This window comes from Neopsephotus bourkii, unplaced genomic scaffold (assembly GCF_033783945.1).
Source record: "Neopsephotus bourkii isolate Nb327-2 ecotype Australia unplaced genomic scaffold, CSIRO-AGI_Nbou_v1 NB_1183, whole genome shotgun sequence".
NCBI classification, from domain to species: domain Eukaryota; kingdom Metazoa; phylum Chordata; class Aves; order Psittaciformes; family Psittacidae; genus Neopsephotus; species Neopsephotus bourkii.
The window spans coordinates 3,079,051-3,106,848 of NW_026901668.1; the positions used below are offsets into that span (position 1 = coordinate 3,079,051).

The window sequence follows — 27,798 nt, forward strand, 5'->3', positions numbered from 1 at the left end:
ATCCCTACGACAAAGTCCATAATGAATAAAGGTCTTTGTGGGATATGGGGCTGTAACTGCTAGGGACTTTTGACTTTCGTAGATCAGAGGGAAAAGGTGCTTAAGTACTATTATTTTTTCCCAAGCTAAATAAATCCTGAAGGGACTGTAAGACTGCCTTTACTCTCAAGGCATCCAATCTTTAGCTGATACATAAAAATCGTATTGGTCTAGTAACTGCTGTAATTTCTGACAGCTCTTAATCTTCTCTACTAAATTATGAATCATGTATGGATAAACTTAAAAAAAAAAAAAAAACACCAAAAAAAGTCCCTTGGATTCTCTTACTGGAGTAAAAATGGGAAGGGTGGACATGGGGGCCAGTTACACTGGCATTTTCCAGCTGGGACACTGCTTCTGTCAAGGAATTTCTCTGCAGGAGAGCTGTGGTTGTATTGTTTTTTGCACCAAAGTGGACAAAACAGGGACTGAGAACATAACCCTCAGTCCTGACCTTTCATCCCCCCTGAAGGTCCCACCATAATTTTCACAAGAATATAACTGCTTGGGAGAAATTAAATTCAAGTTCTCTTCACTCTTAATCTGTAGATTAAGACATATGTGTACCCTACCTAGATTTATGAGATCCTGGATACCAGGATTCATCTCCCTGTATCAGAACATAGCTCTGCTGCCTTCCTCCACACAGTTAAGTGGGCTTTAGCAAATGCAGATATTGGAGAGTTTAAACCAGTCAAGTAGAAACTGCTTTCCCATCATTTTGCTTTCTTTGCTACCATTTCATACACCTTCCTATTGAGTAGAGAAGCCTCCATTTGAGGTAGGATTTGAAGAGGATGAGGGAAGGGGGGCAGAGGGAAAAACTGACCCATTTTTTCCCCTTGCATATGACTTTTTACAAAGACAGGTGAGGAATGTATATGGCACCTTAGCTGATGTATTAGCTACTTTTGTCATTTGAAGGTAAACTTAGACTTGGAAAGAAATGCAGCAAGCTTGAACCACATTAAAGCCCTGATTTAGCAAAGTACTTTGAAACACATGCTTACAGTTAAGCATATGCCTAAATGCTTTGCTGAATTAGGACCTATGTTGGTAAAAGGGGCAATTGATTAATGGCTTCTGACAACCACCAGAAACTAATGAGCCACAGACCTCTGCTTTTTCCTCCAAATGACTGTACTTAAACCTGAAGGAAATTTCATTATGGAAACAGAAAACACTTATAAATAAATCATACATATCTCCTTTGCAAATATTAATTTTTATCTGCAATTAGTGGTAAACCCAAACTTCCTTTCATACGGTAATCGGAGACAGTGCCATTTGCCCTATGTAACTGGTTCCTCATTCAGACCAATAAATTTCTTTGTAGAACTGCATGGTTTACAGAAAGCTCTGTGAACCCAGCTAAATCAACCATGAAATATGTAACATCCAACATGCTAACCAAAAGGTTGACTTACTGCAACAAACTTCAGGATGAATCATACCAGCACTGTACAATTCACCTAGAAATTAAGAGTTCAGTAAAATGATGTTCTGAATCCTACTTCAAACTGCTTCTCACTGAGACACATTACAGGATGAGATCCCAGGGAATTAATACAAGTTATTCAAGCCTTGCCACATGAGAGATCGAAAAAGAGCAAAACAGTGAAAGGATAGCCCTGGTTTTCTAAGATGCAACCCAGATCTCTGCTTGCCAAGCTGTAGGCCATCGTGGAGTTTTTTTACGTGGCCATTGGTTTAGCTCATTTCATGTTATTTGCCTTTAGAAACAGGAAAATCCTGCAGCCAAGGCACATCTACAAGAGCCTTCAAGTGACATTCAAGTCTATTGTCAACCCTAAACAATCAACCCTATCACTAAACAGCTCTATTTTTCCTAGTACAATTATTATTGCAGAGCACAGACAAAACTTCCAGTATGATAAAAGCAATCATATATGTTAGTACTATGATGTCCTGATTTAACAGAGACATCTAGAAACTTCAAGAAGTTACAGAATAGGATCACTGATCTGTGAAGTCTCACTGTTATATTCAAAACATATCTAAAATGATTCTCCCCTTTTCCATTTTTTCATATGTACTTTAGTTATCTGAACCAGATTTCAAGAGTAGACTATATAAATATTTTTATTATATATGTTATATAATGAAAAATAACCTTAAAATATACTACCGATGCCATACAGCAAGACTTTAATGGGTGTTTACAGTGCTTGAAAGGCAGAGATGGAAGTATCCTTCATACAAAATGATAACTGGAAGCAGTTAATTTCATGGAATCAGAGAGTGGTTTGGGTTGGAAAGGACCTTAAGTTCTAGTTCCAACTCCTGTCAGGGTTGTCTCACACTAGTCTACATCGCCCAAGTCTCTGTTCAGGCTGGCCTGTACACTGCCAGGGACGGAGCATTCACAACTTCCTTGGGCAACCCATTCCAGTGCCTCACCACCCTCACAGGAGAGAGCTTCTTCATTATATTTAACTTGAATTTCCCCTGTTCGAGATTGCCTCCTTCAACCTGCTGGTCACACTTCTTTTGATGCAGCCCAGGACACGGTTTCTGGGCTGCGCACACACACTGAAGCTGGCTCATGTTCATTTTCTCATCAACCAACACCCTCAAGTCCTTCTCGCAGGGCTTCTCTGGATCACTTCTCTGCCCAACCTTATCTGTGCCTTTCATTCATACATTTCATTTCTTTCATTGACACACTCTTTCTTAGAAGCACACTAGTTCAGCTGTAATTCTAAAGATGAGTAAGGTAGTTTGAATTCATAACTGGTTGACCAGTTACACTTAGACTGAGGTTTCACAATCACTAGCTTTGTGCACAAATATACCACCGAAGCCCACACATCTGATCATCTGTGATCATATTTTTGTCCTATTAGCTTATGGAGTTTAAACTAGCATTACACCTTTGTACCAGATCTGTGGCCGCTTTGCAAGCAAAGACAATACCTAATCCACCAAAACTCCTGCCAGCATGAAGTCAACCAGTCGGCTTGCTCACTAGTAACAGGAATCAGTAGAGAGAACTTGCGTTGCAGTTGCTTTACACCACCTACAATTTTTCTTATAGATTACTAGGAGCCCTAATGCACAATTTACTTTATCACTGAACCATGACCTGCTGGTGAGATGTGGACTTCAGCTTCCACAGTTTCATTTAAATGTTTCTTGAATATCAATTATGGCGTTTGTAACAGAGATGAACTTTAAACACAGCTCTGGGGAAAGAAAAGTGACACGACTAACAAGCCTGAGCCTTGGGGAAATGACCAAAACCTATCAAGTCACTGGAAAAAAAGTTGTTTCAGTTCCCTAGGTTTGGATCAGATCAAATATGCACACACTCTAACAACGCCCAGAGGAAAGGGTGGGGAGGGAAAAGGAAAACGTTTTATTTTTTCTTCATAAGTCTACACAAATAAGATATTACATTACTAAGTAAATATACCTAATGTGTTTACACTTCCATCACACTATGAAGAGGAAAACAAGTATTTACCTTTGCACAACTGACTTACCAGTATGTTTATTCTAATTCAGAGACTGGCCAAAACCTACTTGAAAGCCTATTTCATGTTTTTATTGATTTCAACATTTTGTAAATGTGCAAATACACAAATTGAATTTTATTAACAGTACCTAGCACTCAGTTGAGGTCTACATATGTACTACAGTAAAGTGCACAAGATATACCTAGGTTCAGACAGAAAACTATCAGCACTGTTTCAAAAGATAGAAAAGGTGTTGAGCTTAAAAACATATGTCCTTATTCATTCAGTGCATGGGAAAGTTTGAAACAGTGGTTATTTCCTATTCCTAGCACAGCGAAAATCTACAGTGTATCAGTTATCACCTTAGAGGTAAGTTTTGCTATTTCTAAAGGTGAATAATGTAGCTAGGCAGTCCCCAGTGCAAGAAAGCTTATCCCTTTAGTAAGTCTCTTCTGAGAATATTGGCCAGATTCAGCTTGACCCTCACAGAGCCCACAGAGTTGCAGCATGGACATCTGGCCCCATACATCACACCCACACCTGGGCAAATAATGCGAAAAACTTGTATTCTTCAAAGGATTAGAGCCTTTTCTCTGCTTGATTACAGTAACAGACCCATTGTGAACTCTTACCATTATGCTTCATTACAATAACAAGCCCAATTTTATATTTCCTTAGCCTTGTATTTCCAAAGGCTGTTTTTTTCTCTACTGCATAGTTATACTGACAGACACTCTTTTTCATCCCCCCTCTCTTTTACAAAGTAGAAAAAGATGTCTTGAATTGAATGACTGGCTGAGTAGCATCAGAATGTATATGGACCTTTCCCTGCAAGGCTGCTATTATGAATTAAGCATTTTTTGACCCATGGCAAATGGATGTTAGGAACTGAAAATACTTTTTATATTGGTGTCAATGCTATCAATTTACATCTTTAGGGGATGTGTGTGATAAGTGCTGCCATTTTCAGTAACAATTGCTCATTGAGCGAGTGTCCAGGAAACCAAGCACAAAGAGATCTGGATCCCACTGCTATGGTAAACTTACTTCAAAGACTCCAAACTCTTTCAGTTGTGAGGTAACAAGGAGGACTGGAGGAGCAAGAACCTTGCCTTAAGCTGTTCATCTTATATGGAAGGAGAGTGGTTTCCACTCTTAATAACATGACATGTTCACTCCACTTTCAACAAAATATGTTTGCTCTTCTGTCATAGCATTGCCTCTTCTTTCTCAGGATTTCTTAAAACCAGATATTAAAAATTAATATGAAGCACACCCATAGGTGTTGAAGAAACTTGTCTCCAGCTCCATCCTGCTCTCCTGTTTCTGTAATTGCTGTCCTAACACTTAGAAAAACTCACTGAAACATTTTGTGCATCCATTTCCATCACTGCTCTATGGCTTGCCTCCCTATTTCAGCCTGGTTTGTTTTTCAGCCTGACCCATCCTGTGAAGCCTAACAGATTCAGCCATGGCTGAATATGCTAGGCAGATCAAGTCATTGACCAAAAAGATCAAGATTCTTCACTAATACATATTTTGCCACTAACAGCTTTAAAAGACCCGTAAAAGTTGGGAATTGCAAATGAAGGCATTATTGACTAATATCAGAACATGTAAAGCTAGGCATTTTTCAGCTTTGCGCATTCTAAGCTTGCAGGATAAATCTCTCCAAAAATCATTATAGTGATTTGGTAATTGCTCTTGCAAACACTAGATAGCAATTTACTAAATGGGGCAGTAATTCTGAGCTCTTAAAAATAAAAATAGGAAAAAACCCACCACCAAAGGCTGATAGTGAATCACACTGTAGGAAAAGTGTCATGTTGGAAAACACAGAAATTACACAGTACCTGGAGTCTTGAGTTCATCTGCAGGTATACATAACTTCAGGAAAGATATGGACAAACTGAAAGAGGACCCAGAAGAGGACAACAGAAGTTTTCAGAGATCTAGGAAACATGGTCTCCATTAAGAGGTTGGAAGGGTCAGGTTTGCTGAGCCTAAAATACATGGTAATTCTCCTCATGCATATTAAAAAGCAGAGAATTATAAACTCTTCATACCCACTGAAAGCAGGACAAGACATAATGTGCTTAATATGGAGCAATTGAGACGGATTTTCTCCCTTGACACTAGTGATTTCCTTATCAATTAAGACACCTGGGGAAGCTGTGTAAAGAGAAAGATAATTAAGCACTGTTACAGGTCAACTGAAGCAAACTGCAAAGCTCTGCATGGGGCACTTCCAGAACAGAATACACCACTCAAATTATTTTAGTAGCAATTTCTGGTTTGGGTCAACAGAATGGACTAGACTACTTGCCAAAATTTTTTTCTAGCCTACCTTCTGTATTTTATAATGCTACCTTCCAGTTTCATCATAAGTACTATATGTGTGTCTTCAACTAGAACTGCAGTAAGCTGGAGCTCATCAAAAGACCACAGGAAGGAGAAGGAAGTATTACAGTCATTACCTTCTCCACAGAAGCACTTGCAGAAAAAGATTCCTAAAGATTCAGCTGGCAAGTTAGTATATGCTTATAGCCAAAAGGTATCAAAAATCAATGACAGATGTAACAAAACCAGAACCAAAGATACTCTGACTGTGGAAATCCTACTAACCATAGGTAACAATCAAATCAACATACAAAACCCCAATCTAAAGCCAGATTGGGGTAGCTGTACAAGTATAATGAAGTCAAGATGCAGAAATATTTTTGCCAAGCATATGGTTTTAAAGTCCATTAAATCTGTTTCTTTTCCTTAGAGCAAAAAAATCTGAACCTGAAAATTTAAAGAGAAATTTTAAAGAGATACAATGAACAGTTACCAGCTTTGACTTTGACTGAGTACCTATTTTCTGTCCTTGAAACTTTCCCCTAACCACTGATATTTTCACTTGGACTTTCCCACATATTTTATTTGTTTATATAATTCCTTTTCCTATTATTATAGACCTCTGATCTGTTATTTTTGTTTGGATCATAAGCAAAACATCAGTGATGCCAGCTGTAGTTGCTACTCTACCAGTATCAGCATTCAGCCTCCAACAGCGCCTATGAAATATTCAAAGATAAAAGAAAACAAATCCACAATTCACCTACCAAAATAATGCAATAACAAGCAGGATAAGACAGGTGAATTCTTTTTCTGAATCCCTGAGTATTCAGTTCACACTCTGGAGCATAAAATCTGCTTACCTTTAACTTCATAGTCACTTTTACACATTTTATTAATCCTCATAACCAAAATCTTCTTTTTTATCCATACTACTTAATTAAATTCTTGACAAGATGATTAACTAAAATTCTGGAACAGATTGGAGGGACACAACAATAGGAAGATATTTCTCCCCAGAACACAAGTAGATATGGTAGCAGCTCTATAGCTTACTCTATTACACACCACAGACATACAGAAGGAGACATACAAAAACAAAACCAAAACAACAAAAAAACCCAAACACCCAAAGCAACATCACAATTCTGTCCCAAGAACACCACAGGTGGCCCATAGTAAAATCAGTGCTTAAAAATAGCTGCCTTTTATACACATAAAATAGGCTGGATCCAGAACATGTTACCTAATCTGGTTCTGCCAGGTAAGGTCACTTCCAATAAGAAAATTGAGGTATAGGAAAACAAAGCATCTTGTTGAATTCTTGTTGAACCTCTCTCACACAGCTCAATACAATAGCCCAGTCCTAATGGTTTAGGATTAAGTCAAGGAAAGGTCCATATGCAGATGCCAGTAACAACTGAATTAGTTGTGGTGCTGACAACAACAATACAACAACAATACTATAACAGGAAGGATTTCTGCTAAGGCAGCTTAAAGCCAGCCAAAACACATGGCTGCATTTCCAGCCAGTGCAGTGTGGGTCACTTTGGCTTTTGTGCCATGTTACCCTGCAACAATCTCGCCTCTCACTGCTGAGGATACGTTGTCATCTGGTTGCAATGGTCTGCGATTAAAACTATGCCTTATTCTAGTCAAATACAAATTCTGTGCAACTTTATCTTCATATCCTTTATAAGTAGTCATTTGGGGGGGCTGCTTAGTTGGGCTGTTGTTCTGTTTGCACATTTTTATGTGCAAGCTGGACAGTGTAGACAGGAAGCTTTTAGATCCAAATCAGAACCTCTTATGTTCCTCTCATAGCTAAAGTTGGATCAGAGTTGAGATGAAATGGTGCCAACACTTTCAAACTGCTCTCAGAAGATTTTTAGCTGGAATATCTTCTGAACAGTAGCTGTTCTTGGGAAGTCCACCTAAGGCCAAAATTCCATAGAAATGCTTTTTTGCAAGAACTGAACTGCAGCCCTACAGCACACCTCCTGTCTCTACTGGATCTAAAATGGAAACCAGCAGGAGTGTTTCTCTACTCCCTCCTCATTTCCCTTGAGTGAATTCAGAACTGAGGCTGCACTTCCATCTATTTTGTCTCAGTCTGATGTATTGTGGGAATGCAGAACATAGTCATCTAGAACCTCCTCCTTCCTGCCACAAAAGCACATGCACTTTTGCATGCCAGCCTTGCATTTTCAAACCTTTCGTGCACCTTGCAGTCCACATCCATGGCTCTGGTCCATGGCTAAAGCCTTCATCTGGCGAGTAACTCTCACACAAGTGGTTGTGTAATCTTTCAACCACCAAATTCTATAAGCAGCTATTTACAGTGAAAAATTCAACTAAGAAAACTTTTTTCAGGTATGTTTATCCTCAGCTACCTCAGAGCATTCGTTTCCAAATATAAACTTAACTTACATAAACGGATGTATTTCTAAGCCTCAAGGACCACTACTGCGAATTTTTCAACTCACATAAGCAGTACTGGACCTGATTAAAAAGACTCCCTGGCTTTCAGATATGTTACAATACTCAGAGAACCCTTCACCGGGTATATATATAGATATATAGCACCAATAAACACCAGCTCCTCGCAAATTAACATCAACTGTATGTTTCTGCAGTGAAAACTTCACCAGCTTTGTAATTCAAAAGATGATGGGCAGAGGATTGTCGGACAAATCTGCCTCCATCTGCATCTGCTACACGCAGCAAGGTATGATGCAGTTTTCTTTAATCCAGTAAATCCATACACTGTGTCAGTGAGCGGATTAACAGTCTGGGCTCAGAAGAAACATTTGTGATGTGTCATATTTACATGAGCTCAGAGTACATGCAAAAATAATATTTTATTCTCTCCATGCTCCACCCCTGAGCCTGACACACTTTTTATTATATTGCACTCATTTTGCATGGATATAAACACACCTAAACAAAAGGCTCACTTCCTTTTCTGAGATTTTTGGCTGATTGTATACTTGCTTGTGCAGATCTCAATAAAAATCAACAGTTGGGCAAAACAACAAAGGAAATTCGGACATGTTAAAACCGTGTTCTCAATGGGTCTCTAGTGAAATATGCAGACGTTACACTCAATAAAAAGTTCACCCTTTTTATTTGATTTAGTTCCGCTCTTCTTTTAACAAAGAAGGTGACAAATGATTATGCGCAAGAAGAATTTTTAATGACCATCTTCCTCAATCTCATCGAGCCTGGACAACATAAGCCTACAGGTCATGTAGTGTGGGTTGTTGCAGCCTTCTGCCCAAATATTTTACATTTCCACTTTATATTTTCCAGATCACATACAAACTTGAACCAACACTCACAGAAGCCTTACCAAAAGCAGCTATTATAGTGTTATCATCCTCTAACACATACAGACACGGGGGTCAAGAAGTCAAATGGCTTGTATAACATCATACACAGCATCAGCAAAAAGCAGGGTCAGAACTCCCAAGACCATTCAAGTCTCATAGCAGCACAGCGCTGTCTTTACCTACAAACCATGGGCACGCTTCAGCTGTTTTTGCATCTTTGAAGAATGTTTCCAAATTTTTCAATCAGGAGACTCAAATGTGAGCCTTATTTAATACTGTTACTTAGAGTAGACAACAAATAATGCATGATGTGGTATCAGAAAAAGTCCAAGCAATATTAAAGGAAATACAAAGGCAACTTCACAGGGCAGAAAGGTAATATCCCTGACACAGAGCTCTGGTGAACACACCTGGAATACTTTATGCAGCTCTGGAGAACTCATTTCCTGAATGACAATAACAACCCCAGAGGAAGATCACAAGAGAGCCATAAAGATGTTAAGCAAGCAGAGAGGGGCTGACTTACAAAGAGAGATTAAAAGCATAAGGATGCACCAACTGACTAATCCTAAGAAGGGGATGTGGCAAGTGTCTGCAAGTGTTAGAAGAGCGTTAGCAAGAGCAAAGCATCATTTCAGTGAAAGTTTACAACTACATGGAGTAGTAGTTAATCAAAAATTATGAAAACATTTATTGATAAAAATTTTAATAGTAAAATTTACTAGATAATGAGGTAGACTTGATAATTTGTTTAACCAACACTAGTGCCTCTCAACTTTTCCTCCTTTAAGAACACAAAAATTGCCAGTTAAATCCTGAAAACACCCTATTTTGAAATTTTAGGTTGAAAATGGGTTTTGAAATTTCCCCAGTGGAATATTCTATCCCTGATTGGGGAATTTCAGACATCCATAACCCTGAAGCAACACAGACATGCTTTTGAACTGCCGAAGGTGTAAGCTACAGCTCTGACTAGGAACTCCCTGACACAAGAAGACTTGCATGTACTGATAAACAATGTCCCAGATGGGGCATTTGCCAGTGGCTCAATCATGAAAATAAATGCCAGATCCTGATCTATTTGGCTTTAGGATAATTTGCAATGATGAGGGAACCAAACAACTCAATATTTAGTATTTTCTGTTTCTCCTCTGTTTTCTCAGGGAAACAGGACAGGCATGTAAGTGGACCTTGTTGACAGTTCACCAGGACACAAAAGGCTCCATTTACCAAACTCAAAGAAATCTTGTTACAACCGTTTAAAAAGTCACCAATCCGCTTGCTCACCCTGCCCCTCTGCTGGGGGCTAACCATGCCTCTGATGAGTCTGCGAAAGGGAATGGGCATGCTTGTGCCTTAGCCAGTCAGATTCACTGCACTCTGTTTTTTTCTTTCAGCTGAATAAGAGCATAATATTTACCTACTGGGCTTTTACCAGGGTCTGTTTTACAGAGTGATCAAGATACATGGATGAAAAGCACAAGGGAACCACCAACTTGTGTTATAGCAATGTCAGCTTTGGGTACCTTTGTCTTGGGAAATGCTTCTTTTGTTGCCAAACTTTAATGACAGTTTGTAAAGGGTTTTATTTGTCTTATTTTATTAAACCTGCTAGATCTTAAAAGCAGTGGCTGTCTAGTCCGTAAAATATAAGCACAAACAATAAGTACATCAAAAGCCTATTGCCTAATATGGTTAAGAAAATGTTTGACTGAAGCCCAGAGCAGAGTGCCAAACTTAACAACTCTGCAGTAAGCAGAGTGCCACAGAGCCCTCTGCTTAGGCTCACTGTAGTTTCAGTTTGGTGCAGTTGCTACCTACTCATATGAACACAACTACAAAACCCAGATATTTTTTTTCTTTCTCCCATGCCAGTGAAGATTAATGCTAGTTTCAGAGATAGAAGCTCATTGGAGTGTTTCCCTTCTTGGCCTAGCTCTATTAAGGAAATCCTGGGTATCCTGAGGATATAAAAGAACACGCACTCCATTAGGCACTCTGCATTTGTGTAAGCATCCAAGAAAGTGAGGGATTTAAAGAGCTACAATACAGGAACACATTTTCTATATCTCCTGCTAATGTAAAAATGAGATGTTCTACAATATAGAACCCAGGGTGGGTATTTTCCTCACTTTCTGTCCTGCTACTGCTGTTATTTCAGAAACTTAGCAAAATACAGTTTGCTTTCCTGCTTCTGAGTCCGCTGCAAAATAAGCCTTGCTCACCCACGTTACATATTTGCAGTTCTCTTTCAAATTTCACCAGGTTTAGAATTTTAAAAAATACTTCAGACAAAAAAGGGTGACAAAGCAGATGAATGGCATTATCAAGGCCAGCCTTTCAGTCACACTTCAGTCCTCTCACTCTTAATCGAATGTCACTGAAGTCAGTGCAAAGTCTGATAACAGGCATTTGGCGACAGAGAAGTGGGTCATTGAGCTTGTATCAGTGAAACAAGTCACTTTAGGCATTAAAAGAACAATGCTACCTTGATTATGCAAAAGGGTTAGCTGGCCTCTCCCAGATCATTTCCTATGAGATCATATGCAGACTTGAAAACAGAAGGAACTGGTTTCAGGAAGTTTGGAAGCCCTTTATGGATTATATTAACAAGGCACAGGCTGTTCCTTAAAACTGATTGTACATCAAATTCCATTATGGCCACATGCCCTTGGTTGGAATTCCTTTAGCATATATGATAGTGCAAGCAGCCACCAAAAAAAAAAAGCAGCAATTCTGTCATTTAATGCCTCTGACTTGGCTGGTTTGGGTTTTTGTTGGGTTCTGAGGGGAGAAGAGGAAGTTATAAGTACTGGGTATTAATTTTCTGGATGTGGATAGCACACAACACATTACAATGGGGTATCTGTTAGGTCCCCTAAATTTCAAAACATCCTAAAGATTCTAGCCACAACTCTAAAAAGTTAAATACCTGCCTTACATAAGTTGGAAAAAAATGCTATATTGAAAGATTATGGAATGATATCTAATAATTATTAGAGGCTGATTTTGATATTTCTCAATAACTACTAACAGAAAACCATATATCTACACAGAACCATACCAGTGCTTGAAAAATACTTTTTTTTCCTATATGAGGTCTTAGCTAATTCCTTTACTACCAAACACTTTTCCCAGTCAGTTTAGTTACCGTACGTTCGTTCTTGATATAGAAAATATAGAAAGCAAACCAGAAACTGCACTCCTTTCCTAAGAATTAATGCTGTGCATTTTCTTATATTTTAGAATTTTATGTCAGACATTATTTTTCTGGTGATGCATATGAATGAGGCAGATGCCCCACATGCACCAGGACTGCCCTGTGGTTTCAGGCAGATCTATAAATCTATAAAACACATCTCAAATGCTGTAACTCTGTTTGGAAGTACCAAGGCATTATGAAAGTACTAGTTTCAGCCTCTTTAGCAAGGCTTATGCATCACTTGGGTTTCATATTAAATCTTCGGCAGTTCATAAATTGCTTGCTGAGCTTTATAAGACCTGCCCTGTAAGAGGCTGAATTTCACTGTGAGAGGCAAGCTAATCTGTTAATTGAATTAGCTAACACTGATCTATTAATAATTATATTAGCAGATTTTTATTTCAGTTTAAAGGAACACAGCATTTTCAAACAGCAGCTCTCAAAGTAATAAACAAGTAATAAACTCTCCTTCTGTTTACAAATGGAGAAAGAGAGGCACGAATAAATGCAATTAATTGCCCAAGCCCAGTTAGTCATTCAACAGCAGCAGCTATTGTAACCCAGTTAAGTGCTTCCCCCCATCAGGATGCACTTTCTCCTACCATCTGCACTGCCCCTAATGCTAATATAATCTGCATTACTACTGCCATGGCTGGAGAACCAAGACATTTAGAATTAAGATTCACCCAGTGTCAAACCACCATCTGTTATTAGAAATAAGACACATTTTTGTTCTTGTTGGGACTGAAGAGAAATAAAAGGCACCTGAGCAGAGGGATGAAAAACTCACAAATTGATTACAATTATTCTCTATCTGCTGTTTTCTGTGTGAAAGAGGATACAACAATAAAAAAAAAAAACCATTGCATTTGCCTAGCTTGGGCAATAACAACCCCTGATACAACCTCCCAGGAATCCATCCTTGGAGCCTTGCCCATCACTATTTATAACTGAATAAATATTAGAGGATTCACATTTTTTGCCTTGAAAAAACAAAACCTTTGGCCTTAACATTTCTTTGGGAAGTGCTTTGGAGAAGGCTATTACTCTGCAACAATGTTTCCTTCCATTAAAACTTCCCCTTAAAATACATGGCCCAAAGGAGGAACACTAGACCTCAAATACACCACAAATAGGGACAAGTCTGCCTGCAGGCATTTAGAGGCTGGGAATTTACCCAAAATATTATCCTTACAGAATTAACCAATTCTGTCAGCGTTAGTTAGCAGCCTCAAAAATGTTATTCTGACATGCCTTTGCTGGGAGAGCTCACCCATTGCATGTTGCATTGCTTTCCAATGCATAAGGATTAATTGTTCCCAAGGAATTAAACTGGAACCTTTACACTTCTACATGTAAATAAAAAAGAACTGTTTGGAAGCCAATACTCTCCAACAAACTATCACTTCTAGGTTTCTATTGCTCCTGGCTTTAGCCCAGCTCACCCTACACCTCATCTCCTGATGTAAGCTGTGATATCCAGAGCTCAGAACAGCAGGCAAGCTACGGCTGACCGTACAAACTCAGTATACACTCAGGAATGCTGCTTAACACTGAGATCTGCCTGATGATCACCAGTCATCGTAAAAGGTGGACTAGAAAAATGGTGCAAGACAGGCAACATGACTAAACACAAGCCTTTATCTGCTCTTCACTCACTACAAGTTAATGTAGACACCACAGCCATCAGTTCTGCCATGTGCATGACCATAGCTTCTTGGGACACTTACAAAAGATTACTCTCACAGAAAAAGTCAAGATTGGAGCTGTGATATCCCCCATCCAAGGCACAGCCCTTGACAATGGCCAGTCATTTCAGAGAGGCATTCAACAAAAACGTAGCCATTCAGTCCCTTCCTTACCTTATCATCAAGGCTGGCTTCTGCTTATAAATCCCTTTTAATTGTTTTCCTTCATCTTCACTGTTATAACTCTGCATTGTTACAATTTTATATAAATGTCCCATGCTTTTGGAACAGTGAATTTGTTATGCATGACATCATAACCTCCCCTGTGTAGTCAAAATGATGGAGTTCCTCACTTAGAGCAATTTTTGCTAAACAGCAATTATAAGCAAGACTCCTATCAAGTGCTGAAGCAACAATCTCTTGAAAGGCAAATTTCCTCCCACCTGGCAGGCAGAATAATTTCACATGTCCCTATCAAACTAAAACCAGAACACCTAGGGGATATAGAGTCATTGACTTTGCTAACATATTCAGCAACACTATTATCTTAATGACATATAATAGTCTCCATATTCATAACCTTTCACCAGGAGAAAGACTAATATGGCCACTGAGCTGGAATAATTACCTCAGTGTGTACCATGTGTATACAGCTGATGTGTGTGTGCAAATGTGACTACATATAGGTTTAATGTCCAGGAGCCACCATAGGAATCACAAGATGGAAGAATTTTCCACTCTCTCAGAGAGCTATATTACTGTGCACATACTTACTCATAATCCTTAGCACATAAAACACTAACAAAAGGAAACACCAAGGTGGATGGCTTCCATATACCCAAGCAATTTCTTTTGACAGTCAGTTCAATCAAAGGACAACCAAAAAGTATCTTTCCAATGTGTTAAATTCAGCTGAACACTAACCACACAGAATGGCCTCTTTCCACATCAGACCTCGAGTTTCAAAGGAAACTAAGCTCAGAATGAAGTTAGTGTCTCAACTTAAAATACCTCCAGGAAAATAAAATACACACAAATATATATATATAAGAACATTACTAGCATATCTCACCGGTTATGATGCCCCTGAGCCTGGAAGATGCTGCTTCTTCAGCTCCCAAGGGATTCTTTGAGTAACCAAGCAGTTATCACAGGCACTGGAAAGACAGAAGTATTTATGAATTAGAATGAAGAAGGCACCAAAGGCAGAACTTCACAGTACCGTAGCGCCACTGATGAAGCTGACTTGCAGCTCCTTTTCTTTTTCCAGTGATGCAGGTCATTATTCCAGTGAGGAAGAAGAAAACCCCAAGCAAGAAAGGGCAAACTGCAATATGCATCCAAAGCCTCATTAAGGGAAAAGAGCTGCTTTCCCTTGCAGGGAAAACTGCTACTCCATTAACCTGATCCTGCTGCCATGAGTGTAACTCAATCGCAATGTAATGCAATTCTTAGAACAGCCCAGGAAGCATCAGCCACAGAACTGAGAATTTTAATAGCCAAACTGCACTGATTAATATAGAGCCAAACTTGATTATGCCCCCATGATTCGCTTCACAAAAAATATCTGAGGGAATTCCCTATTTGTTTTGGCTGCAGACCAGCACAGTTCCTTGACTGCTGGCTGCTTCCAGTCAAAGATGCAAAAACATTTGGCTATTTCTGCATAGCTGCTGGAATACATTTATACAGTTTTCAGTGACAGGTTGTTTGCCTGTCTTTACATGTACTTAGTCACTTTCTGACTGCTACAGTGATAAAACAGCCACCTTCAAGTAATAGTCAGGATAAATAACAACAGTTTGGGCAGTGTGCAGTGAGACTACAAATTCCCTCCTAGCAATATCTCAGCAGGAGAACACATTCAGGTATCCTCCTTGGAGTAATGTAAGCCAACTGGAAAGCTGCTCTGGGGCTCTGATGGCACCCACCCCCTTTCATCTACAGAGGCAGTGAAGAGAGAAAACTTCCAAAGGTCTGTATACTAAAAACCAAAAGGCTGATATGACAAGGTCCAGATAAATTTTATTTATCTATTAAACCAGGTGAAGAAAGTTCTCTCAAAATGAGCTGCTTTCACAATCAGTCTTTAATTAGACAAATACAGTTTACCTTCCCTGTTTCTCCACCTAATCAACACCATCAACAGACGTGTTTAAGAGTATTCATTAGACTAAGTGGCTTGAGCAGAATATTTGACAAAGCCCTGGAAAAATATAACCCACCTTTGCAAGTGACACTGCAATTTTGTGCCATTTCTTCTAAAACCCTAAGGAGTAGTGCTGGGGCAGGAGGGTGAGATGCTTATCTCAGGGAATTTTGAGGGGGTTGTTTTAATTTTGCACTGTCTGCCAAACAAGGTCTTATGAAGACAACATGTGATTGATAGGATGATAGGGGACTAAAAGCCTCCACAACACAAAGGGTACTGTGCTCCACCATGACTAAACACAACTTGTATCCCATACTTTTGCAAAAGCAAGTAACACCTATGTTGGCCCAAGAACAGACAAAATGGAAAATCACAGTTGTGTCCAGCTGAGATGTCAGTTCCTACAGAAAATTTTACCATGGACCTTCCTAAGACTGCATCAAAGGAAGTGCTGAAGACATCCACTTTTTCTGAGGTTGGCCAAATACAGGAAATCTGGTAAAGGAACATATTCCCTCTGAGCATTGCAAAGGCCCAGATTTCTGGACTATCTCAGCTTCAGTAAAACTCCCATTACAGTCAATAGCAGTTGCATGTCCTAATACAGAGAAAAATCTAGAACTACCCTTGCATCAACGAAACACAACTGCTCCAGTCATTAATAAAATTCAGTGACTGACACGCCATGCAGAAGTCCTGTAGCTACATTAAGTGATCCAGTTCTTTCAAGTAGGAAATGAGCTTTTACACTGCCCACTCAACATAAACTTCTGTAGCTATGAAAAAAAAAGAAACACTATAACTTACATATAATGAGGAAAATAAAAATTCAAAGTTGCAATATAATAAATAGCTCAAATTCTGTAACTTCCTGACTGCTGAGATATATCAGAAATAAAGCTCCATCTCAGTCTCAATTAGAACATCTCATTTCCATGCTAAGCTCACATTCACAAGGTACTTAAGTATGTTAAGCATGCTCCTCACTAACCAAAAAGATTAGTTGCCTACTTGAAGTTAGACACATATTTTTTGAGGAAGAGCCAAAATATGCATATGTATGTCCAGAACACACACACATACTTGACCAAAGACAAGATTTTTTCTTTCATGGGCTGATTTTATTCTATAGTCCAAAGCACAGCATAAAAAAAAAAATAAAATAAAATCCATTATGAGACACCTCTTCAAAAATTCCACAGTGAAACAAAATTAATAAATATATTTTACACTATTTCCTAATTCTAATGACATTTTCTATGCATAAAGGCTGAATCTGTGCCATTAAATTTATCAAAACCTGAATGCTCTCCTAAAAGGAAACAATGAAACATCTATGAAATTAAAGACATGATTGAACACTAATTACCAGACAAAATTTGAGACAGAAGAATGTTTTATCCATTTGTTGATATACTCTTATACTGGTTTATATCAATAAATACCAGTCAAGGACACCAGCAACTAAAAAGACTGAATAAAATTAATCTATTCGGTTCATAGTCAAGCAATCCCTGGATGTCTAAAGAAAAACAGAATTGTCATGCACTGCTTTCCTAAAGGAGACTAAAGTGTGATAGAAATGGATTTACCTTATTATTTCTTTAATCTTTCCTATAGATCACCTTCTCATTGTATTTACTTCTATATTGACCAACGAATTACAAACTTGGAGGAAAACAGGGTACCAAACCCAAAAAGTTGTGGAAATACAAACTTGCTCTTCAAGTTGTTAGTACTTTCTTTCGTAATTTTATAGCTAGAGATAGCTACTTCTAAACAGAGAAACAGAGCACTTACATTTTGATAAGCAAACAAAAGCACGACTTTCCATTGCCCATTTCGAAGGTGAAAATCTGTTCTCTGTAGCCAGGGGGAAATGATCATTTTCAGAAAATAAAGTCATTACAGCTTAGCTCACAAGGCATTAGTCTAACATTCTGGAGAAATTCCTTCCCCTCCATTTAACTTGACCTAATTTTGTCTGTCAAATTAATGGTACGCTACAAAAAATAAAAAACCCTGTAAGTTTTCTGAGCTAGTTCCTAAAACCTGGAGTGCCTCTAAGTTTTCCAGATCAACTTAGAGCACAACTTTTTAATGGTTTAGGCCATTTTAGTGACATGAATGAAAACAAGATCTCATTCACTATTACACTGCTGCTTATTTGATATCAGGTCAACCCGGGTGATGTGAGCACGGGCTGTAGAATAAGGCTTGAGCTCCAGGAAAGATGAGTTGCAGGGCTTCACACACATCCTGTTTCACAAAGATGGAGGCCTATGGACCAGTCCCTTCTCTCATCAGTAATAGTGTCAGGATATTACATGCTGACTGGAAATTATGTTGAGGCACTGTAGTCTCTCACAGTAGGGCAATCCTGGCAGGCCTGTCCCATGATATTACATGTGTAAACACTTAGATGATAGAGCCTGCAAACAAAAATGGTGGCACTGAGGGCTACCAACTTCAATACCCCCAGAAGTGGCTTGATCCTATTTTCCATAAGCTAAATAAGGAAACAAAATGCCTTCCTTCATTGCCACATCCATGAAATGCCATACCCTTTGAAGTGTTATTTGGCCAAAATGCTGAGGACAACTCCCCCAGTTATGGCATAAATATTTAAATACTTACGGAAATAAAAGTTTGGTTTCTGAACGTCTTTGGAGTCCTGGCTTAGGGCTGTTAAAAGAGGAGGTGGGAGCAACAGCCAAGCAACTCATTGAAACCATATCAGGTATGGCACGGACTCAGAGGAAAACAGTGTATGCGCTGAATTACCCTGTTTTCTAGCAGCTCTGGCTGCAGAGGTTCCCAGGGATTACTCGGCCTGGTTTTATTCAGTTCCTGAGATCAAAAGACATCACACCAAGTCTATCTGGGCTGCAGACATTTTAAGGGAGACAAATGAAAATATTTGTCAGTGTGCCCAGCAACACCATCTTCCACTTATGATCACCTCAAGAGACAACATGAAAACCACCACCCATCACAGGAAGTAGTTCCTCTTTGATGTGCTAATAGCAAGCAACCCACAATGCAGAACCACACACATGCACAACAACATCTTAAATGCTCAATAAGGTAGTCATCCTCAGATGCAAACTCCCAACTCTTACACCTGACCAGGTAGAAGAAGGACTGTGACAGAAAGGTGTCTGTCTGGGCTTCCCAGGTGCTTTTGGAAGTCTCCCTTAGGATGCAATTGTTCACATGATTTTTTTATTTACATTTATATATATTATATATATATGCATTATATATATTTCTATACGACTAGTTAAAGGAACATAGTCAAGATGGCAAAACAATAATTCTGCCTGCCACAGCAAGGAAACTTCATTTACACATTTATCTTACATATTAAAATAAGTCCTCTAATTTCTCCTCTAACAGCATTTAGAAGAGACCTAAAGCACTTTTGCCTGTTTTCACAGTATTTTTCACTATTGATGTGAAAAAGCACAGTTACCCATAACCTTGCTCAAAGTACAGCTTTTAGTCCCTTGCATAACTCAAACATGAAGCTGAATTTCTAACAATTTGTATTAATAACAATTTGATGGCAACTCAACATGTGATAGTCAATTATATGACAGGGGGAAAAAAGCAGGTTATCAGCTGTCAGCCTACAAAAGCACAGCATATGCATGAATGCTGCATATATAGGCAGAATCCAGTTTTAAAACCTCTGATCAGACATTTTTGGTTAAAGCTCCCACCACCCATCTATCTTACTGCTTCTGGCATCAATCACCAACAGAAACATTTGCATTTTAGAAAAGAGTGGCTTTTTTGAGGCTCCTGTAAGTCTTGAATATATTTACTCCAGAGAAGGTCATGTTCTATTTTACACATTTTATCCCTGACATTTTTGTTCCATGTTTTCCTTTATTGGAGACTGAAAGATAGAGATTCTGTACATTTTTGTGGGACAACTGTATCCGGCACCCAGCCAATTCCTAAGCCAATATCAGCAGTGAATTTATAGCTCAAAGAAAAGAAAACTTTGAAGAGACAGGGGCTTGTGGGAGAGGGGCTTTGTTTGATTTTGTTGTTTAAATCTGCAAAGCTGCTTTTTACAAGTTTGTCGTCGGGCTGACAAAGGAAGAGTGGAATTTAAGTCATCATCCTCTCTAGGATTTCTAGCTCCCAGCCACACCATGCTGAACACCTCACCCATACTCCAGCTCCTAACCTGGGGTTATTCCTACTTTGGTACACACTGGCAGGCCTATTGAGTGCTCCCTCAATGTTTAACTGACCATTTTCTGTTGATAAAAAGAGAACAGTCCAAGACAAAGCAGTGAACCAATGGCAGTGCCTTACAATTTGTTGCTCCAAAGTGGGGAAAGCAGCTAGACAATAAGATATGGCAGTGAACACACTGAAGACAAGGTATTAATGGATGTTCACACTCTGGCTGAGACCACTCTGGCCCTCAGCTCATTCCCACACATTGAGGAAAGGGAGCCAGCAGCAACTCATTTTTTCCTAAGCATAGCTCCTTATCGACCCCGGCAGCCAAACACATATATGATCATTCAGGACATACTCCCTTGTCCAATGGCCCATCCTTTGTTACATCCTTGCACAGCACAAGGAAAGCCCATGGAGCAATGGCTCCACAGAGTCAGCAGGACTGTGGCAAGCAGTCCTGCTGACACCATGCTCCTGCTAGTAATCCCCCCTTCCTGCTTTTCAACCTCTAGCCAGCATAGGTTCAATGCTAAAACACCAACTTCAGCAGAACAGCTTCTGTAGCACCTCTAGAAAAGCACACACATGCCTTCCTGTAGACTCAAAATCACAAGCAGGCAGTTCTTTCCTTGTTTGGCTGCTCAAGATGTGCTGCTTTTAAAGCACAACCTTCAATTTTAATCCTATTTGTGATGGAAGCATGTCTGTGCCAGCTAAACATTTCACATACGATCCAAAACATCCCAGAATCATTCCCCACATAATTAAAGGTACATTTTTAAAGATTTTTATCCTCTTCCCAGTAGCTACAGTGTAAATCATAACCACCTTTACGAACAAGAAGCTTCTCAAAGACACAAATTCCACTGTTAGTTTCAGACTGGTATGGTTCACATCACTTATTAATGAAACATTGGGAAATATCAGATTATAAAGTTGAGAAAGACTCCCTCACAGAATCCCACAATTCCAGGAAAAAAATTCTAAAGGCAGGCTCTTGCAACAACCAGAAACGACTCAAACATTATTCATGCAAAAGAGGGCAGCATATAGCAAATATTTTGTATTTAAATCCCACATCAAATATCTTGGGAACAGGGCAGGGAAGAAAACAGCTTTTATTGGAAAAGAGATCTACTGAAGGTTTGAGACATTTTAGATGAAACATGTTTGGGAAAAAAATAGAATGAGCCATCTGAAAAAGATGCAGCATCTTTTGTTTGTATTGCTTTTTTTATTTGGTATGAGATTACTTTATTCCATAGATTGTAAGAGATGTTTAAGATTCTGTAGGTTTAGCATTACATCACTAATGGTTCATAATGAAATTCCAGGCAGTAGCAAAAAAAAAAAAGAGATTTAATGACAGTACCGCATGAGATATGGATACGGGGCCCTTTGTGCAGATTTACTGATAGGAATGTTGAATGTGGGTTAAAATAACATAGTTGTCTGGCTCCCTTTGCATGTTAAAATGTCATGTGACAGAGCACAAGTTACGCTATTACTTGAATCTCTTTTAAAAAGTTAATTTAATTCTGCCCTTCACTGGATTTTTCAAAGGATTCATCATTTGCTATGGCTCTATGATGCCTGTTTTCATAACCTATCCATATTGTTGATGACTAATACTTGCATGGTTTTAGTAGCATGTTTAATACTAGTTGAAACTACAAGATTAGTCCCCTTCAAAGCAGTGTGACATAGTAGACAAAGCACTTGGCATCAACTCCAGGCTGGTGCTGCCACAGGAGTCATTTTTCTTTTTTGTGCTTCAATTTCTCAGACTGACAAAAGGTGAAGCAATGCCAAGCTCCTTTGTAAAGAACTTTGACATCAACACAGAAAAAGTAGTGTTTGACAGCTTGATCTCACTGCTATTTTATACTATAGAAGGAAGGTCTCTTTCAAAGATTTCTTTAAAAATAAGTAATAAGAAAGCTATTGAGCATCTTACTGATATATAGGGTTGGGAATTATTGAGAATAACCATCTATTGTCAGCAGGTAGATAACCTGAGTTTGGGAAAAGTGACCTACTGGAGTCTGAAGTATGATAAACTGGCATCAGTGTATAGGAATTTTTCTAAACCCAAAGACATTTACTGTAACAGCACTTGCTTTGGGACTAAAAGAAAGTTAAATATAGCATCTCAAATAATTGCTGCTTTGTTAATTCTCCAACAAACAATTCCTGATTAGGGTAGTTCAGTTTTATGACAAGAGTAGATAAAGAAAGCAAAACATTGCAGAAATACTGAGGAGAAAAAAAACCCTGTCTGTGGAATAATGTGTTCAAAGAACAACCTTTGCTTTAAAACACAGGAAGGGGCTGCGTTGTCAGATCTGTGACAACTCATGAATAATCCCAGGCTGACATCTGAGCACCAGCATAAAAAAAATAAGAAAGAGAGGTGAAGGAGCTGTTGAAAGTCTCCTGTGAATACAGCAGCGTTGCTCATGGGTCACTCAGTGACCCATGTTGTAAGCGTCAGAGAGACCTGAGCTCACAGCAGCTTCTTCCACTAGGGTTCTGACCATGCTAATGAGATTTGCACTGAATAAGGTGCTTCCACCCAGTGGAAATACTCCTGATCACTGGACAGTGAGGGAAATGCACAGCTGAGATTGTTACAGTGGGCTAGATCCTGTATCTCAAGCCCACACAGAAATCAGTTTCTGCTTGTGTGCATTTCAGATAAGCACGGTGCACAGGTTTTCATTATACATTATACATATAAAAAAGAGGAAATAACCCCAGCACAGAAACACATTCGAGATACAAAAAATGGTATATAGATGTGTATGAGGACAACAGAAAGAAGAACACAGATGACCCCATCTTTAGCTCTTTACATGGCACAGTTTTTAATTCTAGTTAAAAACTGGTCTGTAAAGAGAGAAGATATGAATTTTCTGCTAAGCTTATAATTAGTGCCTTGCTAGTTTTTACAGTTGAAGAAAAAAACCTGAGTATGTTTACAATTTCTTCTTTTTTCAAAAGCTTTTAATGATTTTGGGCTGCTTGTGTTAAGCTGCTGTAATAGCATTTGATTTCCAGAGTAACGACAGCCAGGTCTAAAATATCCTAATTGGACATCCAAGAATCAAGGCATTTCAAAAATAACTTGGAAAAAACCTGCCCTTTGTTTTGGCCTCTTCTCTTTGACAGAAAGAGCATCCACTTGCCAAATTGTGTAAGGAGAAATATGAGCGAGCAAACAGACCTTTGACTTATTACAAGAGCCAGACTATTGTTTTATATCCCATGACTGTCTGTGACAGTATAAAACATGAATTTAATAAGACTGTTTGGGAGCTGTAAATTATGCATGCATACTCATTCTGGGGCTCAAGATTTTTGTGTGGTTTTTTGTTCAACTGGTCCATTTTACTCTAGAAGAATGGTGAGTTTTGATTAAACCATTGCAATTTCAGTGCGTAGTTCTCAAGTCTGCCAACAATGAGAAGCTAAAATAAGTAGGTCTGAAATGTACTTGCACTGGTTGACACTGCATTCAATTGGAATCGATCTGAGATGCTGGGAATACTACAGTATGAAATGAAACACTCTGCATTTAAGCACTAAATGTTTGTACTGGATTTACAGACATCTAGTAGCCCAGGGTACAGGACATCCAGAAAGCTGGTGTATTACAGCCAGAGAATATTGCTAAAACCAGTCAACAGCCAAAAATCAGTGAGACTGCCAAATCTGAGAACCGACTACAAGTGGATAGGAGAGATGCTTTGTCATCAGTTTCAACAGAGCCAGAAACTGCATCTGTTTCTTACATGCTAACTTTTGCTTTTCTTCAGAATCACTAGACTAGTTTCATTTTAAAGGAATCACAAATACTTATTCTGACCATATATTTGAAGTTGAGGGGTTTTAAATATATATAAAGTTTGGTCTCCTAAATCTGTTTTTAAATCTAAATTCTGTGGTGCTTTACAGACAAACCACTTGGCAACCTGATCCAAAATTCACTGAAGACCTTCAATAAGGCCCTTCATCCTGCAACTACTGAGACCAAGTGCTGCCAAATTATACCCTTACATCTTTGTTTCTGTAAAGTAGCCAGGACCATCCATGCTATGGAATGGAGGGAGCTAAAGGACTTCCCTGGTCTGTGGAGTCTCAAACTCCAACTCTATTAACCTACCAACAGCTCCTTGGAGGGATTCTTCACATTGGAAGTTATGAAAATAAATGTAAAATATATGCTTACACATCATAAAACTGAGGGGGGGGGTTCCATTTTAGGCTTCAAGATTAAAAATATTATGCCATGAACAATAAAATGGAACTTACAAACCCCTAAACAATAAAGGGTTATACACTGTGGAGCTGTTTCAACTTTCCTCATAAAAAATGAAAAGTGCATGAGAAATGCAGAAAGTCAGCCTTTCTCCAATTTATCAACTTCTCTATACCCTTTCTGCATGCAGCAGCTGCATATATTAGGGTTGTTCCCTAGCTGATAGAAAAAGAAAACCCTAAAAGATCATCATGTAACTAGCCTACGAGTCCTGAACTAGGTTTCTAGTTTTCCCTTTCCCAATTCATGTATAAATTAAGACAAAATCCTGAGGTTCACTATGCCTCAGTCTCTTCTGTGTAATCTAAATGATTGGCACAAAATTCACATTTGTAAAGATCTTTGAGAACTTATAAATGAAAAATGCTTTTTTATGAAATGTATTATTAATGACATCTCACCAAAAGCAAAAGGACTCTATGCTTGAATGCTGGAAGACTATTCTTACTTATTATAAGCAGCATTTTTCTTTTGGTTTTTACCTTCAGCAAACTTACAGTCTAATTGAAAGGTCAGCTCCCACTTCTGATTCTTAAATTTCTGGCGACGTTTACCAACTATTTCAACAAGACTCTTCAATATGCTGCACACCTGCCATAGCACCTACCTTCCCCAAATGACCAATCACTTGTATCAAAACTTAACTGCCCTACCTCAAAGATAGCAGAACTTTATATGTATATATAAATACTAGTAGTTGATTCAAACGGGAATTAAAAACCAATTTCAATAGATAATTATGTCTCAGTTTACTACACACTGATGGTCTGCTCAAGAGAAACCCACTTTTTCTACTTGGAAACTGAGTTATTCCTCAAATTTCCCATACTCACTCAAGGCACCATGATATTTTTCTTACTTCCCTACTTTTAAGACAATACAGACTGACTGCTGACTTTCACATTGGCTCTCAACGAAGGAGAGCTACAATCCTAGATCATTAATTCCTCCTTTGCATTGTAGAAAAGGTATCTTAAAAAATAAGTTGTTGCTTAACTGAATTCACTTTGTACAGCAAGAAATTCCCAACAGGTAAGAGAACATTTTCTCTTGGGAGAACATTGTGGGAGGATTGCTATTGTGGCTCCATCTCTCTGTATTATAATGAATAAAGCCAATGAAACTTCCCTCTTGGCGGAAGGTACAGGATTGCCCCACTGCTGAATGAGGTTGCATCACTGCTGACCCACTGCATGTAAAACAGAGCTTGACTGCACACGACACACAGAATATGAGTAATTCACAGCAGCAGTAGTCAGTATAGAAGAGAAAAAGGGCTCAGCCAGAGAGTGTGCAACCACTCTCTCATCCCCCTGATCCTGCAGCCATGGGAGGTGAAGCATGCCAGAAGGTCAGAAGACCTCTGTGCTTGGTGCTTGCTGTTGGCCATTCGTGCTCCCCTGTAGCCATCCTTTCTACTTTACTCTTCCACAGGATGTACACAGACATTCTCATCAGGTATGGAGATACCAAAACATGAAGAAAGGGCAACTCTGGTATTCAATCACACCCAAAATGCCACTGTCATTGTGGCCATCAGCCATAGATTCCAAAAGTCTGAATCCAAGTCATTTGCCAGAGGATACACAGGAAAACTCAAAGGGAATGATAGGTCTGCCAAATCATAAGCAGTACTTTATTCATTAGGTAACATTTTCTCTGAGATCTCTTTGTTGTTGCATCTGGGGGGAAGTTAAACATTTATGCAGTTTTAGCAGTACAATTCTGTTTCTGCTGCCTTAGAAATGTTAATGTTACACATAAATCTGTATGTTTTACTAATGGCATCATATATCTTCCCAGGCATTTCTAATTCACCCCTTGTTGAGCTATCTAGGTACTTTATCACATAGGGTTACTCTGTGTCAGGTATTAATATTAAGACACTGTGTCTTGTCTTTCACAGGAAAGTACATGTTCTTATCTAAATTGCTGAAACTAATAACTTAAAACATTGTCCCTGCAAACATATTTGAGTGCTGTATATTCAGATAACTAGAGTTCTTTCTTTTTTTTTCTTCCCTCCCAGTGAGTGAACATAAATTAAGTCTTCACAGGAATTAACCCAAGAATAAGCTGCGTTCCCAAGTTAGAGGAAGGGAAGAAAGCTTACTGTAACAAGGAAACTCATGTCTCATCTGACTGGGACCACATGTCACACCAGGCAGGACTCCCAAGGGTAGTACAGTCCTTTTGTTCCCCAGCAAACCCATGCCTGCAGACACATATGCTAGGAAACAGCATTTCTTTCTCCCTGGAAGCTTCTTTGTTGGAAGTAAGCAGTATTACACATAGTCCCCATTGCTTAATCCATTCAATTGAGTATGTGCTTTAAAACTTGGATATGTGACAGTTAAGATTGTTTTCAACTGATAACTGGCCTAAGGATGTCCCTTTGCTTATTACTTCTTTGATCCACATAAGCATTTGGCTGTTTAATCAGTCACAAACCTAAAGCAGAAAGAGAGAACACTCAAAAGCCTTACAACCCCACATATTTAATTTAGCCTAAAAGCAATTTCTGGGCAGAAAGAGAAAATTTAATTAACTCTTTTCTATAAAATGTATGGTAAGATGTGTAGCAAGATCTTATGCATTCCTTTGAAGTTTGTCATACATTCCTGAATACCTTTGACAGCCTAAGAAGTTTTGTGTCTGCTTCTGATTAGATAATTGAAATAAATCTACACCAAATAAATTCAGATCTCTTAAAATAAACTGCAGAGGTACATGAACTTTGTAAAATGCATGTACTATTCCAACCAAAAGGCATTTCTGAGAAAAAAAAAAAGAAAAAAATCTATCACAAAGGAATTTATTTATCTATTTTTTTCATGCATGTAGAATGCAGTTAGCATCCAAATTTTAATCCAGACTTAATTCCAGTTAGCATCAACTACAGTTCCTATGTGAACTGAAAACCACAACAGCAGAGGGAAATGCCTCTTTTATACTTATTGCTTTCTCTGTTTCAAACCTTATAGTTAAATGTTCATTGAAAATGGGAGATACCACAGCATCATCACTTACTCCAAGCGCAGC

The 27,798-nt window shown here is 38.7% G+C and overlaps 1 protein-coding gene across 8 annotated transcripts in view; it reads right to left on the bottom strand.

Annotated features, from left to right (window-relative positions):
• The window catches only part of CALD1 (caldesmon 1), a 197,468-nt gene that overhangs the window by 141,279 nt on the left and 28,391 nt on the right, over positions 1–27,798 (bottom strand). Inside the window, exon 1 of one of the 8 annotated variants that reach the window (XM_061363962.1) lies at positions 15,153–15,211. The exons of the other annotated variants lie outside the window; for them this stretch is intronic. The gene's annotated coding sequence lies outside the window, so the exon portion shown is untranslated. Of the gene's footprint in view, positions 1–15,152; positions 15,212–27,798 lie in introns of those variants that run through there. 8 annotated transcript variants of the gene reach the window in all.